At 41.3% G+C, this 16,839-nt stretch overlaps 1 pseudogene; it reads right to left on the bottom strand.

Annotated features, from left to right (window-relative positions):
* Positions 1–2,863: 2,863 nt before the first annotated feature.
* LOC132437678 (14-3-3 protein epsilon pseudogene) lies at positions 2,864–3,679 on the bottom strand (annotated as a pseudogene).
* Positions 3,680–16,839: the final 13,160 nt, after the last annotated feature.

Here is a 16,839-nt window from a genome sequence, read left to right as displayed (position 1 = left end):
GGCTTGGAACTCTACTCTAGACAGGTTGGTCATGGACACCCTCACTGAGGATAAAACGTTAGAGCTGAAATCTGAGGAAGGCGTCAACTGTGAAAAGGACTAAGGAAGAGCATTCCAGATGGAAGAAACAGCAGGTGCAAAGACCCCGAGATGGGCCATGTTCAAGGAATAAAATGGTGGCCAGAGGGAGTCAAGGCAGTGAGAGTGTTGGGAGTTAGGCAAGAGCCAAGCCAGGCAGGATACTCATCTCAGGCCCTGGTAGGAAGCATAGAAATGGAAGCAGAGCTACATCCCTTCCTTCTGTCCTTAAACACTTAAAAAAAAAAAAAATTATTTATTTATTTTTGGCTGTGTTGGGTCTTTGTTGCTGCGTGCGGGCTTTCTCTAGTTGCAGCGAGCAGGGGCTACCCTTCGTTGCAGTGCATGGGCTTCTCACTGCGGTGGCTTCTCTTGTTGCGGAGCACGGGCTCTAGGCATGGGGGCTTCAGTAGTTGAAGCGTGTCGCTCAGTAGTTGTGGCTCGTGGGCTCTAGAGCACAGGCTCAGGAGTTGTGGTGCACGGACTTAGTTGCTCTGCGGCATGTGGGATCTTCCCGGAACAGGGCTTGAACCCATGTCCCCTGCATTGGGAGGCGGATTCTTAACCACTGCGCCACAAGGGAAGTCCCTTAAACACCTTTTATTAGGTGATTCTTTCCTGGGAAGAAGCCTAGATCAACCCATAGTATGCTGAGTCCTTGGAATCAAGGAGACTCTGAGATGTAGTTGTGACTGGTGTTATTCCTGGCACTGCAGGTGAGGCAGGGAAAATACTCACTGAAATAACTCTTGGAAGCTGAGCCACCGATTCTGGCTGTGTGGAGACAACAGGAATTTGGTCTTCAAGCCGGGACACTCTGAAACAATGGACTCCACTGCTGGGATCACCTCCTCACTGGCTACAGTGCACCTGGCTTTGGTTGCTTGCAGCCAATGGAGGATGTCTTTTGCTGTCAGCTGGGTTGTTCCTGGCGTGAAGACAAGCCCCGGGAAAGAGGGAGGGCCCTGAGTAGACTGTGGACTGTGGAAACTTGGACTTCGTGCCTGGGTGGCAAGGAGCTACGAAATCTAGCCTTCAGCTACCCTTGCCTTGGTCCCCAGGGACATCCCAGAGGACCCTGATCCCTGGGAGATCCTTAGAGCACTGGCTTCAGAGTCTGACAGTCCCTGGATCTGATCCTGTCCTTGCCACTTACTAGCTTTGTGACCTTGAGCATCTTACTTGATCTTTCTGTGTGTTCCTTTCCTTCTCTGTAAAATGGGGAAAATAATAGTGTCTGGTATAAAGTAGGCATTATAATGGTGGCCTATTATTACGTATCATTTTTGTGGAACATTTGAGTCATTATTATGTAACACTTAAATAGCATTTTACAGGTTATATCACACTTCATGAACATCATCTCATTCAATCCTCTGAATCAGTGGTCTCCAAAGTGAGTTTGGCAAGAGAATCCACTGGGGATGAGAGAAGAAATAAGAATTAAAAAAAAAATTATTTGAGATATTAGAATTCTGTTTATGGCTTTATCTCATTTTCGTATGTATTTTATAATATACATACTATATTAGCAGAGTAGAACAACTTAAATAACTATATCCAGATGGGAGTATATGTGTCCCAAATATTTTTATTGATAGACTGTGTAACCATAAAAGCTTGGAGACCACTATTCTAAGCAACCATGTAGGTCCATGTAGTTGTTGCCATTTGATGGAATATGAGATTGGGTCGTAGCTGGCAAGTGGCAGAGTCAGCCCTCAAACTTGGGTCTCCCCGGTGGTCTGGCATCATCAAAGTTCGCCTACACTACTTCGGCAATGCTTAATTTATCCCACCTTCTCACTTCATTCTAAACACTGGCCTGAGATGGGCCTGATTTTAAAGTACTAGTTCCTTATGAGAAGAACATATGTGGCAGAATTAGATGAAAAACAGAGGGAAGACGGTTTGCACTTTCTAAAGCAAATCAATGGAAAGAAAGTGGTATGTATGTAAAGCATTACAAACCGCCACTACCATTTATTGAGTACTTGATAAGTGCCTGCTGTCTCACTTAAAATTAATCCCAGCGTGTAGACGACAACCAGCCCAAGGGTTGCAAAGTGAGTAAGTGGCAGAACCAAGATTCAAAGATACACTTCCCAGACTCCAAAGACCTGTGTCATATACCAGACTCCTTATTTCTTGGTGAGTTTCCTAAAGTCAGCTAAATAGGGAGATGTGGAATTGAATTCCTAGGAAGGAAACTTTAATTACTGCATATATTTTATTTTATTTATTTATTTTTTTTGCGGTACACGGGCCTTTCACTGTTGTGGCCTCTCCCGTTGCGGAGCACAGGCTCCGGACACACAGGCTAAGCGGCCATGGCTCACAGGCCCAGCGGCTCCGCGGCATGTGGGATCTTCCCGGACCGGGACATGAACCCGTGTCCCCTGCATCGGCAGGCAGACTCTCAACCAGTGCGCCACCAGGGAAGCCCTACTGCATATATTTTAAAAACTCTTACATGTCATCCCCTCTTGAGAAAATGAATAAATATGTGATGATAAGGAAGTTAATCAAGAAAACATCTCTTATCATTCGCTCAATATAAAAATATAAGATTATTTATTTTGCAAACCGCTTGTTCTTAGTGGCTCAGAAATTATTAGTACTCTTGGTGGATTTGTGATGTGAATGTATTCAATGGATAGGTTGGCGGTCAAGAGGACTAGTAATATCCACAGAAATTCACTCTTGCCTTTAAGAACTTTTGAAAACTGTTAAAAAACAAAAAACAGCAGGGCAGGAACCTAAATTCTGAGACCAAAGGTAAAAGTCAGATTTGGTGGTTCTCAGTGACAATGGGGGAATTTCCAAGAGGGGTGAAATAGTGCAGGGTGGTCAGAGGTGGTTTCTCTTGTTGGCTTCTGTGTCTCACTGATTTTTCATTTTCCACATCCTGCAGCACTTCTTTATCCTGCTCTTCACCATCACCCTTCATGTCTGAAGTCCATAGTGTCAGATTATCACATAACGATTGCATGATACGTGTAGAGTCCTTGTAGCTTTCTTCAATCAGTGTATCCAGTTCTGCAGCTGCAGCATCAAAAGCTGCTTTTGCCAACCCGCAGGCATGGTCAGGGGAATTAAGAATTTCATAATAGAATACAGAAAAATTGAGAGCAAGACCTAAGTGAATGGGATGTGTTGGAAGTTCTGCCATTGCAATATCACTAGCAGCTTTGTAAGCCACTAGGCTGTTCTCTGCAGCCTCCTTCCTGTCGTCTCCTGTGGCAAATTCAGCCAGATACCTGCGGTAGTCCTCTTTGATTTTATAATTAGAAAACCTTGCCCAGAATGTCCAGAAAACAGATTAACTTTAGCTCAGTCTCAACCATTTGCCAATATTCTCCCATCATTTTAGTTTGTCTTCTCCTCCCTTTTTTTTTTCTTTCTGTTCAATGCTGCTGATTATTCCCCAGGAAGCTCTCCTAGGTCCAATCACATTCTTATATGCAACAGATAGGAGGTTTCTTTCTTCAGTTGTCAACTCCACATCCATCCCTGCTGCTTTCTTCATTGATTCCACCATTGTGTTGTGTCGCCCAGCCTGCTCGGCTAGCTTCACATGGTGCACCGGATCCTCCCAGTCATCCACAGTGGCGGCGGCTCCCGCGGGGTCTGCGGGCCTTGGATGGAAGGGGATAGCTTCTCTGACACTCTCCCACAATTTCTTTTATTTTGTTTGATTGTTTCCTTGGCTTTTCCTTGTTTTTTTCACGGCCCTCTTCACTAGAAAGGAGCTCTTTGGGTAGGGACATTTTGTCAATTACCATTTACTTCCCAGAACCAAAATAAGATCTGGAACATATTTGGTCAATGAGCGAATGCATGAATGAGTGAACACAGGGACGTGTATTCATTTTGTTACTCTCAGTGAAACATTTGTACCAGTGATTCCTGAACAATTGTGGGTCACATTTTCCTTGAGAGTAGTGTGGACATAAACACACGTGACCATGCTGCAGACAGCATCAAATGCTCTATTTTCCTTATGAAAAATTGCACCTCAACCCATTAGCCTTAAATTGTCCAGGCTTCTTAGGCCAGAACATATGCATGCCTTTAAATGCTTTTGGGAAAAGGTGCATGTGAAGTCGACTCAGCCCACAGAATACTTTTAACCCTGCAAAACAAAGGAAGCCTTTCCACTGCTCCTTGAGGGAGCCTACAGACTGGTTGAGACCCACAACCAAAATTATTTTAGAATAAGGTCCATACTGCTCTCTCTGACACCAGCAACATGCACCAGGGTATTGGGTTGCTATCCTCATGCCCACCGCCAATCTGGGGATGGTAGGTGGTCAGTTTGAAACACCACAGCCTTCTCTTACATCAAAGCAGCAAATTCTTGCTTTACCAAGTCTTCCTCTGGTTGTGAAGTGATGGAAGTTATTATTTGAAGGTAATAAAATTGGTTACTTGTGGGACTGATGGAAGTTATTTCATCCATCTGCCATCTCTAAAGCACTTTTCATGGAAAACAGCAGCCAAGGATACACGGAGTAAGTTAACAACAGGTATGTAGCTTCCTCTAGGTTTGCATTCTGACCCTGTCATGTGTATGTCACCAAATGCCAACTTTTAAAATAAGCTCTCACAATCAAGATGGTGATGCTAGAGAAATTGTCTGGTATAAACTGAATTTCACATATTTAAAAATGACCAGAAATGCTTTTTTTTAAATGAAGAAGATGAAAGAGAAATGGAAAACTAGTGTAAAGAATGTGAAAATTTGGTTTCACTGAAATATTTTCATGGTTAAACACAATCATCTGCCGTTTAGCATGTGTAAGTAGTAGTCTGTATTTATGCGGCCAGTGCTTACAGCAGTACAAATTATGCAAATACATGCATAAATTCTACGCTTCATTCAACACTCAAAAACCCCAAAGACTGGGCTTCCCTGGTGGCGCAGTGGTTGAGAGTCCGCCTGCTGATGCAGGGGACATGGGTTCGTGCCCCGGTCCGGGAGGATCCCACATGCTGTGGAGTGGCTGGGCCCGTGAGCCATGGCCGCTGAGCCTGCGCGTCCGGAACCTGTACTCCGCGACGAGAGAGGCCACAGCGGTGAGAGGCCCGCGTACCGCAAAACAAAACAAAACAAAAAAAAACCCCAAAGATTTCTTTGTTTTCCAGTCCCTAGGTAAGACACGGCCTGGTAGAGGAAAGTCTTTGTTGGAGCGGTGCACCAGCTAAGTGACCACCTCGCTGAGAATTTCCCAGGACGTTCCCAGAACGGCCAGGAGGGGGCGCGCGGTCACGGCTAACGGGCACGGGGCGGTTTCCCTCCATGCAGTGCGCAGCGAAAGCCGGCAGGGGACGGGCGCACGCGTCTTCGCAGACCAAAGGCGCCTCAGGGCAGGGCGGGCCCGGTTCCCGCCCCACGGCCTCTGGCGGTGCTTCTGCAGTGAGAACCGCAGCTCCTTTTCCAAAGGTTCCGTGTCTGAAGGAGCGACTGCGGAGGCCCTGGACCAACCGCCGTGCGTAGAAACCTTCCTCAGCTGGCTGAGCGCTGAGCGGGGAGGTTTGTGCGGCTTCCCCGGGACCCTTGCGTTTTCCGCGCTGTTCCTGGTGTTTTATTCTTTACTTTCTTTAAGAATGTTTGAACAAGGCTTATTTTTTTACTTTTTTTTTTTTTTGCGGTACGCAGGCCTCTCACTGCTGTGGCCTCTCGCGTTGCGGAGCACAGGCTCCAGACGCGCAGGCTCAGCGGCCATGGCTCACGTGCCCAGCCGCTCCGCGGCATGTGGGATCTTCCCGGACCGGGGCACGAACCCATGTCCCCTGCATCGGCAGGCGGACTCTCAACCACTGCGCCACCAGGGAAGCCCTGAACAAGGCTTATTGACTGAAGTATCCGTTGGTTGAGGGCTTGACGACTCTAAATCGGAGCTGCAGTGGCTTGTTTCCTTGTTTCTGTACAGATTCCAGGATGTTTCCGGGGAGAAATCCCAGCACGAGCTCAGAGGAAGGGGAGATTCCGTTGAGTGGGACGTGAACACACTCAATACTCAATATCGGGACCTTCGAGGAGAATGAGCTGAGGACCCGCTTTCCGAGTCATGTTGGAACCAGAACTCCAGGTAAAAGGCGGAAACGCACTCCAGTGCATACATGCTTTCACTAATTTTTAATGGCTCAAGTTTTCCAACAGCGTTGAAGTAGCTGAAAACTATGGAGAACCTGACAAGTAAGTGTAATAAAACTTACGTTATTTTAAACTTAAATATTTCATATATACCCAAGCAGAATTTATTATAATTTTACTTTACTGTCTTTATTAAAAGCAAGGTCACTAATGTTTTAAGAATATACTTGTTAGCTTGTCTCCTTTTCAGTTGAGAGACTTTGCTGTGTTTTATAATTTTTCATGCTATGACGATCTTAAATAATTTTGAATGATTTCAGCTTACTAAAACCTCATACACAGGACCCCACTGTTACTTATTGTTAATTAAATGATCAAGACCACATTACAATTGGTTAATATGGCACTAAGCAAAATCTGTGCATGAGTTTTAGAAGCAGCAGCATGATGGTGTTTTTAAATATGTGAACATTGATGCTTACCTTCATACATTTCCAATTTCTATATTTTTCTTTTTTGCGTATTTTCTTTTTTTTGGTTAAATTAATTTTTATTTATTTTTGGCTGCGTTGGGTCTTCGTTGCAGTGCGCGGGCCTCTCACTGCAGTGGCTTCTCTTGTTGTGAAGCATGGGATCTAGGCACGTGGGCTTCAGTAGTTGCAGCACGTGGGCTCAGTAGTTGTGGCTCAGAGCGCAGGCTCAGTAGTTGTGGCGCATGGGCTTAGTTGCTCCGCAGTATGTGGGATCTTCCTGGACCAGGGCTCGAACCCGTGTTCCCTGCATTGGCAGGCGGATTCTTAACCACTGTGCCACCGGGGAAGTCCCTCTTTTTTGCGTATTTTCTAATTCAGATATTATATTCATATGTCTTCCTACATTTTACATTCATCACCCATACATTCAAGGCTTGTTTCATTTGCTGTAAGAAAGGAGATAGGCCTTGTACTGAGCATGTGGCTTTATTTAATATCAGAATTGGTTTTTATATATCTTTATTAACTTTCAACTGAGTTGAAAATATCATCCTGTAATGACAAGTTATTATCTATAATATATATAATCTAATCTCATTGCATCAGGATGATTTGATTTCATCATAGTGTATTTCTTCATTTGATATTTATGTGTATGTACTTATTGAATATATGTATATTAGACATGAGACTATCCCACCAGTTCATCGAATTTGAAAAAGGAGAGGTATTTTTTCTTCTTATATTCTCAATATTTTCCGGGTCTAACCTAACTTCCTAGTAACATTTAAAATTCCTTTTGAATTTTATTACATAAATAAGGGCCATATCTCCATCCATCATTAGCTATATGGTTGTGTATCAGCAGTATAATAACCTATAATTCCTCTTAACTCAGAAACATTCTGAGCTTTCAGTATACTCTTATGATCTCCTAAGAAGTAAATTAGTTATTGCATTAAACTTATCAAAATCTAAGTCACTTAGATAAAATATTCTTTTATTCTTTAAATTGATTTTATCACTTGCTGGAAAACATCATCTAGTAAATTATGAATTTGAATAATTCTTTTAAACCCTTCTGTTTTAGAAAAGACCATGGTGTGAAACTGTATCTTTGGGGTAACCAATTCTACTTATGTTCTGTCAGTGAGCCAAAGATGGCTCTGGTGTATTGGCGGGCTGGTATCCCCTGTTAGCTCAAAAGCCTCCTGGTGCTAAACTCAAATTTTTATACACTGAGTTTTTTAAAACATAGCCTCAGTAAGAGAGTTTTAGTCATTTACGTTGTTCCTGATTTTCGTATCCCGTGAAACTGTGCCCAACATCTGCTAATTGTAGGTAAGTTCAACCCTGTAGCTCTGCAAGACCCCAAGCTACTGCTGCCCTTCTGAGTGCTCTGAGACTCCCAGCCTGGCTGCGCAGGGACCTAATTTAGGCACGTCAGCTTCCTTTCCAGTTCCCCTCTTCCCAGAGAGGTGCCTGGCTGCCTTCTGCTTCTGGGTAGTAGCCATGGGAAGGTCTCCTGCTGTGGTGGACTTCTCTTCATGCAAACCTTGTCAGAGTTGCCCACATGAAGCTTGTTGCATGTTACTGCCACCTCATGGTCACTTCTTTCTCCTTCAGCCTGAAACCCCTCAAACTCACTGTACATTCTGCCAATCTTTGAATATCTCTTTGAATTGGAAATATTTGATTCTGTTTGTTACTGCTGAAAGGTATTCATGGGGACAAAATAAAAACAAGGATTATTCAGAACTGAGCCAGTCACAATGAATCACTTGGCTATTTGTTCCTTTTTTGAAAATGTTCAGCCATGGTGTGAAATAAACTCTCTTTGAATTGGAAATATTTGATTCTGTTTGTTACTGCTGAAAGGTATTCATGGGGACAAAATAAAAACAAGGATTATTCAGAACTGAGCCAGTCACAATGAATCACTTGGCTATTTGTTCCTTTTTTGAAAATGTTCAGCCATGGTGTGAAATACACTCTCTAAAATCTCAATATTGTCTACCATTCATGGTGACCAACTTTACAGAGACACTTCAAAACCAGAAAACCACATAATTGTATAATACACAATATAATGTTATATGCATATATGTATTATTTTAACATAAAATAGGTAAAATGGATGTTTCTGTGAATTATATATTATTGTGTAGTACTTGATCTAATGTATACATAATGGCAGCATAAATGCTAGTATTTAAATAAAACGGGTACAATGAGAGTAGTTGTGTCAATTACTAGTTACTAACTAATAGTAGGAGTAAATAGGCAATCACATGTAAAAAGATAAAACAATGATTATTAAAAACTTAATTTTATAATAGATTTATTTTTTGAATTTAAATTAAATTAAATTTTTCTTTTTGGCCGCATTGCATGGCATGTGGGATCTTAGTTCCCTGATCAGGGATCAAACCTGTGCCCCCTGCTGTGGAAGCGTGGAGTCCTAACCACTGGACTGTCAGGGAATTCCCTATAATAGGTTTAGATTTGCGAGAAAAAAAGAAAATTGTGAAGACAGTATTGAGAGTTTCCACATGCCTAAGACTCAGTTTGCCCTAATTGTGAATGTCATAACACTTGGTACCTTGTCACAATTAATATCCAAAATTGATACAATATTATTAACTAAAGTCCACATTTTACTTAGATTTGCTTGGGTGGGTTTTAACTTTTTCTGTTCCAGGACCCAGCCCAGCTGGCACATTGTATTTAGTCATCATGTCTCCTTAGGCTCCACTTGGCTGTGACAGTTTCTCAGACTTGGCATATTTTTCATAATCTGGAAAGTTTTGAGGAGTATTGTTCATGTATTTTGTATAACAGTCCTAGTTGGTATATATCTTATGATATTTCAGATGTTTAGACTGGGGTTATTTTCTGGAGCAAGGAGGGGTGAAGATCACGAGGCAAAATGTCATTCTTATCACTTCATCTCTAGGGTGTTTACTTTCAAGATGACTTGTTGATGTTGCCTTTAATCACCTGGCTGAGGCAGTGTTGGTCTGGTTTCTCCTCTGTCCACAGAGTACCTTCTCTTTGATTAAATCACTATGTGCACATCGTAAGGAGTGGGAAGTTATGTTTCTTGTCTTTGAGGACTGAGTATTTATGTAATCGTGCAGATTTTTTCTCTATGGAAAATGTTTATTTCTCTCCATATGGACTCCTTGAAATTTCTTTTATGTTTTCTAGAATAGTGCAGTACTTCTTTATATGTTTTCTTGCTCAAATAGTTCCAGCTTTAGCCATTGGGTTCTCTTTCAGGTAGCTCCAGTGTCCTGCTTGTGCACCCTGTCTTTGTTTTTTGTTGTTTTGTTTGTTGGTTTTTGAGAACTACCTTATTTCCTGGCACTAAGGAAAGTTGCGGTGCACTCACTTTGCATATCCTGCTTCAGTCTTAGTATCAGCCAGTTCTTCAAAGTGCCCTTATTTCTCCTTTTGGAGAATGGTATTTAAAACCTAAATCAGGGAGTTCAGTCTGCTCATCACTACTAAGGTGTTCTTGATTCTTCGCCATCTCAGCAGACAGTGCAAAGAAGAGTGTGTCTATATACTAATCTGTGTATATACATGTAACAACCACTATCTGTATGGAACAAGTTGAATGCATATGATGGCAAACATGAATTCATACAGATGACTCCACCTGTAACCTATTACCGTATGGCTGATCCTAGCCTTTTCCATATAAGAGGGTGTGGAGACAAGGGAACCCTCTTACACTGTTGGTGGGAATTTAAACTGATACAGCCACTATGGAGAACAGTATGGTAGTTCCTTAAAAAACTACAAATAGAGCTACCATATGACCCAGCAATCCCACTCCTGGGCATACACTCAGAGAAAACCATTATTCAAAAAGTTACATGCACCCCAATATTCATTGCAGCACTATTTACAATAGCCAGGACATGGAAGCAACCTAAATGTCCATCGACAGAGGAATGGATAAAGAAGATGTGGTACCTATATACAATGGACTATTACTCAGCCATAAAAAGTAATGAAATTGTGTCATTTGCAGAGACGTGGATGGACCTAGAGGCTGTCATACAAAATGAAGTAAGTCAGAAAGAGAAAAACAAATATTGTATATTAACACATATATGTGGAATCTAGAAAAATGGTATAGATGATCTTATTTGCAAAGCAGAAATAGAGACAGATGTAGAGAACAAACGTATGGATACCAAGGAGGAAATGGGGGGCCTGGGATGAATTGGGAGATTGGGATTCACCTACATACACTACTATTTATAAAACAGATAACTAATAAGAACCTATAGTATAGCACAGGGAACTTTACTCAGTGGTCTGTGGTGACCTAAATGGGAAGGAAATCCAGAAGAGAGGGGATATATGTATATGTATGGCTGATTTACTTTGCTGTGCAGCAGAAACTGACACAGCAGTGTAAAGCAACTATACTCCAATAAAAAAAATAAATAAAAGTTTAATTTGAAAAAGGAACCAAATTACATTTGCAGTATAAAGCCGAAAGGTGGGGCTTGGTCAAGCCTTGCCCTGAGCTTTCAGTTCAAGGAGACAGATATTTAGGATTTCCTAGGTATCTTGTCTTGTCCATATAATTTCTTATATGCCCTTCATTCTTATGGAACCTGCAATTTTATGGGGAAAGAAACTTGAATATATATAATACAACAGTACACTCACTGAGAACATAGTGAAAAGATGCCTAGTTCCTTTGTTCTCCATTTCTTCATGCTTAAGTGTCTACAAAGAGTCTTGTCATTCAGGGCAGGTCTAAAATATAATGTATTAATAGACAATTTGAGGTAAATTTCACAGTAAAAATAAGTTTGACTCAGTAAGTCATGCATACAGTGAGTGGTAGACCCACAAATAGTATTTCTTGGGCAGCTTTCAAGGGGCAGAAATCTTAGCTTTCAAATGAGGTAACTTTGTATCTTCCCCAAATTCTACTTTAAAGACTTGATTTCACTTTACATTTACTTAGATCTTTCTAACTAGCTCCATGAGAGAAATTTGATGCACATTTTTTTTCCAGTGAAAGAAAATTATCTTCACTGAGTCATGCATGTAGTGAATTCTATAACAGAGTTGTAGCACTAGGTTTTCTAAGTCTCCATTGACCTGAAAAAGCCTCACTTTTCAGCAGGGAAAATCTGTACCTTCTTTTCTGGTTAGAGGGAAAGTTTTGTTTCTACATTAGATGAATAGTTGTTTGTGATAAGCTGCTTAAAAATAATTGTATGGTTTTTCTGGAAAGCTTTTTTTACTCAGAGTTTCATGCATACAGTGAATGTTAGGCCCAGAACACCAGTGTTTCCAAGATGGCTTTGAAGCTCAAAATCTTAGCTTTCAAACCAGGTAAGGATGTATCTTCCCCAGTTCTGCATTAAAGATTTGACTGAACCATATATTTATGTAGATGTTTCTTACAAGCTACTTACTTAGCTTTTAGAGAAATAATCCATGGCATTTTTGGAGTTATGACCCTCAAAAATTGTTTGTTTAAATTGAGGATTCCCTTTATCTTGAAAAAGTCACCCCAAATGTGTAAATTTCAATTTGAAAATCACATGAGTTCAAAGTCTCTGTCTCTTGTCAATTTTGTGGCATCTTTATAGTTTCTTGGGAACTCTGTAGAATGTTGCAGAGTTTTCTTTTTTGTTGTTGTTGTTGCTGAGTTTTTAAGGACAGGAGGCTTAGGAGTGAGGGTGAGAAGGGCAACTGGGATGGGAAAGAAAATAGGAGAACTTCAAATTATCTGTACTTTTTATTCATTCTTTAAAATTATTTTTGATATTTGTATGATGCACATAAATACATATGTATAATTTATAAATAAATAAACGTGTATTGGGGAGTGTGTTAAAAAATATTGTACTGAGGGGTGTACGTATTCAATCGGGATACCACTATCTTAGGGAATCACTTCACTGCTGAATGACTTTATTAACTTGAGAATAATATATAATAACTTGAAAACAAAACAAGTGAACACACAAACAAAACAGAAACAGACTGATAGATACAGAGAACAAACTGGTGGTTGCCAGAGGGGATGAGGGTTGGTGAGGGATGAAAAAAACAGGTGAACAGAATTATAGGTACAAACTTCCAGATATAAAATAAGTCACAGGGATGTAATGTACAGATAGGAAATGTAGTCAAAATATTGTAACAACTTTGTATGGTGATGATGTTAACTGGTCTTATTATGTTGATCATTTTATCTTTTTTTTCATCTTATCATTTTTTAAAATTAATTATTTATTTGGCTGCGTTGGGTCTTCATTGCTGCGCGTGGGCTTTCTCTAGTTGGGGCGAGCGGGCGCTACTCTTTGTTGCGGTGTGTGGACTTCTCATCGCGGTGGCTTCTCTTGTTGCAGAGCACGGGCTCTAGGCACATGGGCTCAGTAGTTGTGACTCGCAGGCTCTAGAGCACAGGCTCAGTAGTTGTGGCCCATGGGCTTAGTTGCTCCATGGCATGTGGGATCTTCCCGGACCAGGGTTCAAACCTGTGTCCCCTGCACTGGCAGGTGGATTCTTAACCACTGCACCACCAGGGAAATCCTGATTTTTTAATAATGTATAAAAATATCAGTTCACTGTGGTACTAATATAATATTGTATGTTAATTACAAATCAATAATAAAATAAAATAAAATATCCACCAGAATGTGAATATACTGTGATATACTCATCTCCTGGAGTCCACTAAAATTCACCAGAGTTTTATGTTTGTCCTAGTCGAGAAACATAATCTGCTAATCAAATAGCAAAACTTTTTCACAATCTGGATTTATCACTGTTGAAGGGAATATCATTTTTAACTGACACATTCCAAATTTTTTTTTTGTATTTGAAGATTATTTATTTATTTACATCTTTATTGGAGTATAATTGCTTTGCAATGTTGTGTTAGTTTCTGCTGTACAACAAAGTGAATCAGCTATATGTATACATATATCCCCATATCCCCTCCCTCTTGAGCCTCCCTCCCACCCTCCCCAAAATTCTAAATCTAGCAGATTGATCATTCTGACACTTTATCTTTCTCCTATAGTGAGAATGATTTTGATCACATCTCCTTACTCAATGCCCATCCTTTGATCTCTTTACCTTCTCCAGGCTCCGGAATGAGTGATGTTGGGAACCCATACTTTTAGGGAAAATCTATTATTTACCCAAAGTACAGAATCTGCTTCTCTTCTCTTCACTCCATCTCCTTCTCCATTTGGCTTGTATATAGTAATCACAATATAAGCCAGTATGTTTCAGACTGGCTTACTATAACTACAGGCATACTCATTTTATTGTTTCACTTTATTGAGCTTCACAGATATTGTGGTTTTTACAAATTGAGGGGTTTGGGCAACCCTGCGTTGTTAGATGATGGTTAGCATTTTTTAGCAATAAAGTATTTTTAAATTAAGGTATGTACTATTTGAAAGATGTATTGCTACTGCACACAATAGATTACAGTATAGTGTAAACATAACCTTTATATGCACTGGGAAACTGAGAAAAATTTGTGTGACTGTACTGCGATATTTGCTTTATTGCTGTGGTCTGGACTGAACCTGCAATATCTCCAAGATGTGCCCGCACAAGGAAATCACGGACTCTTGTTTTTTTCATGATCAGATAAAAATAGACTACCTCATTCTTCCTGTCTTTGTCCAGTTAAAGCCTTTAAGATGCCCCAGTAACCTTCAGAACCAAGAAGTAATGATTATCAAGTCCCTGTGACCCAGTAAATATTGTACATACTTCCCTGGATAATCATTAGCTCTAGAGAATTCACAGACTAACTAACTTGTGTATGTGTTGATGGCATAAGTTGCCCTCGGATTGCTGCAATTATCTGTAGATAGAAGGAGGAACTTACCCTGAAAAAGGATAGTCACCTCACTTGCATTCAATATTATTTCAACCTCAGGTTCAAGTTGCGAAATATCACAAGGGGTGGTCATTATATCACATGATAAAAAGTTTGGACTTTATCTGGACAGTAATGAACTCAGTCAACAATTTATTTCTAAATGATTAGCTTGGTAACCGAGTGGTAAATGTATTAAAAGAGAATTTGAGAAATGCTTAGAAGAAGAATTCCTTCTTCTTGGAACCTGGTAACTTAGTGACTAAGTAAGGCAGATAGGGTTAAGGGCAAGGAGACACAGAAGTGTGATGTCTAGGTGTTTGACTAAGTAAACTGGGAGAGATGGTTGTAAGACTCTGAGAGGAATAAGTTTGGAGGCAGGAACACAGAATTCAATTGTGGTCATGATAATTTATCTATGCTGTCTATGAAATACTGAGGTTAGTGTATATTTAGTAATCAGCTGGATTTTTAAGTTTGAACTCTGGGGGAAGTAAAGATTTTAATGTGGTTAGGAAATTATTGAGAGAGAGAGAGAGAGGGAATAAATGGAATGAGAGAAACTGTTGGGTGTGCATGAGTCGTTGGAGAACAACAATACTTTAATAAAGAGGAAGAGAATCCTATAATCAATATTGAGAAAGAAGACTGAGAAAAGGCAGGATGTGATAACAGAAAGGTAGAAGAGAGCAGTGAAAGGGCTGATTAACATTGCTGTTTAATTTTAGCTACCCTTAATTAAAACTTCAGTCCACCAAAAGAGCCAGTCTGCCTACAAAAGGAGAGAGAGAGGGGAGGAGTGAGCAGGGCAGGGGCATTTGCTCAGAAGAGCAGGTATATTTTCAGACTCTAAGATCCAGCTTTTTGATGGAGTCATGACTTTTTTCAGTCATTCTTCTCTACCCACCCATGGGCACCATTCTATCATCCACGTCCCTCCAGGGCCCAGGTACTCTGAAAAGAAGAGGATCCTGGGAGAAGAGAAACAGAGACCCCTGGGGCTGTGAGCTGGATATAGAGCCTGTCCCACAGTGGGTTTGGGAGGTCCAGATGTCCCAGCAAGCCCCGCAGAAGGTATGAGAGAATGTGATATCTGAAATGTGTAATGCAGAAAGGGCCCTACTAGGGTCTATCAGAACTAGGCTGATAGGATCTCTGCCATATTTTGATGCTACTATCTCCCCACACAGTTACCAGGACAATTGAAGCTGGAGAAGATTATAGAGAACTCACACCAGCTCTTAAATGACCTAGACCAGGAGTGACTTGTGTCACTTCCACCTGCAGTTCATTGTCCAAAAGTGGAATTCAATAGCCTCACCCTCACTATAGAAGAAGCTTGGACATGAGAGAGACGTGCACATGGAATCTTTAGAGAATTCTACTGTCTCTGAGGGATGAAGGGATAATAAACTCGCTCAGTGTCCCAGAGCTGGTAACAGATAAAAGCTAGACTGAAACCCAGGCTGCCCGGCCCCAGAGCCTGTCTTCTTGACCACAATGCTGGTATTACAGTTCCACACGGGAGATCTACTGAGATTCAGAGGGCATCTTGTGCACTTTCCGCCTGTCCCCTTTCTCTTCTCAAAAGTGACTGCCTCCTCTGCTTGAGTAACAGGGTGTTTTGTACTCCATAATCTTTAGCTCACTATGGCCAGTCAGTCAGCCCTGCCTTCTTACTTGCTCCTCTCCATAAAATAAGAGTCTGTCCTGAGCAAGGATTCACCATGAATGCATCGGCCAGAAAGAGCAAGACCCACCCCTCAGAAGCCTGGCTTGCCCCTCAGCCCTAGCAGGGGTGTTCTAGCTGTCTTCAGCAGTCTTTGGTGGTGGCTTTGAGCAGAGGTATCTTTCTTCCTGGTTCAATGGAGGTTGGGAGGGAGAAGGTGCTGGGAAAGTTGCACCAGGATACTAGACATCCCCCTTCCCCTTACAACTCCACAAAATGGCTCTAGAAGAAAACGAACAGTACAAGCCACTACTTGTGACGATCTGGACTTATCCAATGCAACATCAATGTCAACCCAGTGTCTACATGCCTGGGCCAGGCACGCTGCAGACTTTACATTGTGCAAACCTTTCAGAGATCCCGTGGGACAAATCTTATTAACAACCACCCACTCCTCCACTTTTCAGATGAGAAGACAAAAGTTAGAAGAGGTAAATGGCTTGCCATGGGCCATCTTATAAGTGTCTGTGCCGGCACGTAAGCTCAAGACTTTGGGATTCCAAAAACCCTGCATCTTGCCAGTACACCACACTGTTCCTCTTAGAAACCCACATTAGTAAAAACAGCCAAC

This window comes from Delphinus delphis, chromosome 15 (assembly GCF_949987515.2).
Source record: "Delphinus delphis chromosome 15, mDelDel1.2, whole genome shotgun sequence".
Classification (NCBI taxonomy): Eukaryota; Metazoa; Chordata; class Mammalia; order Artiodactyla; family Delphinidae; genus Delphinus; species Delphinus delphis.
The sequence above is the reverse complement of the archived record's forward strand: the minus strand, read 5'-3'. Positions and strand labels throughout refer to the sequence as shown.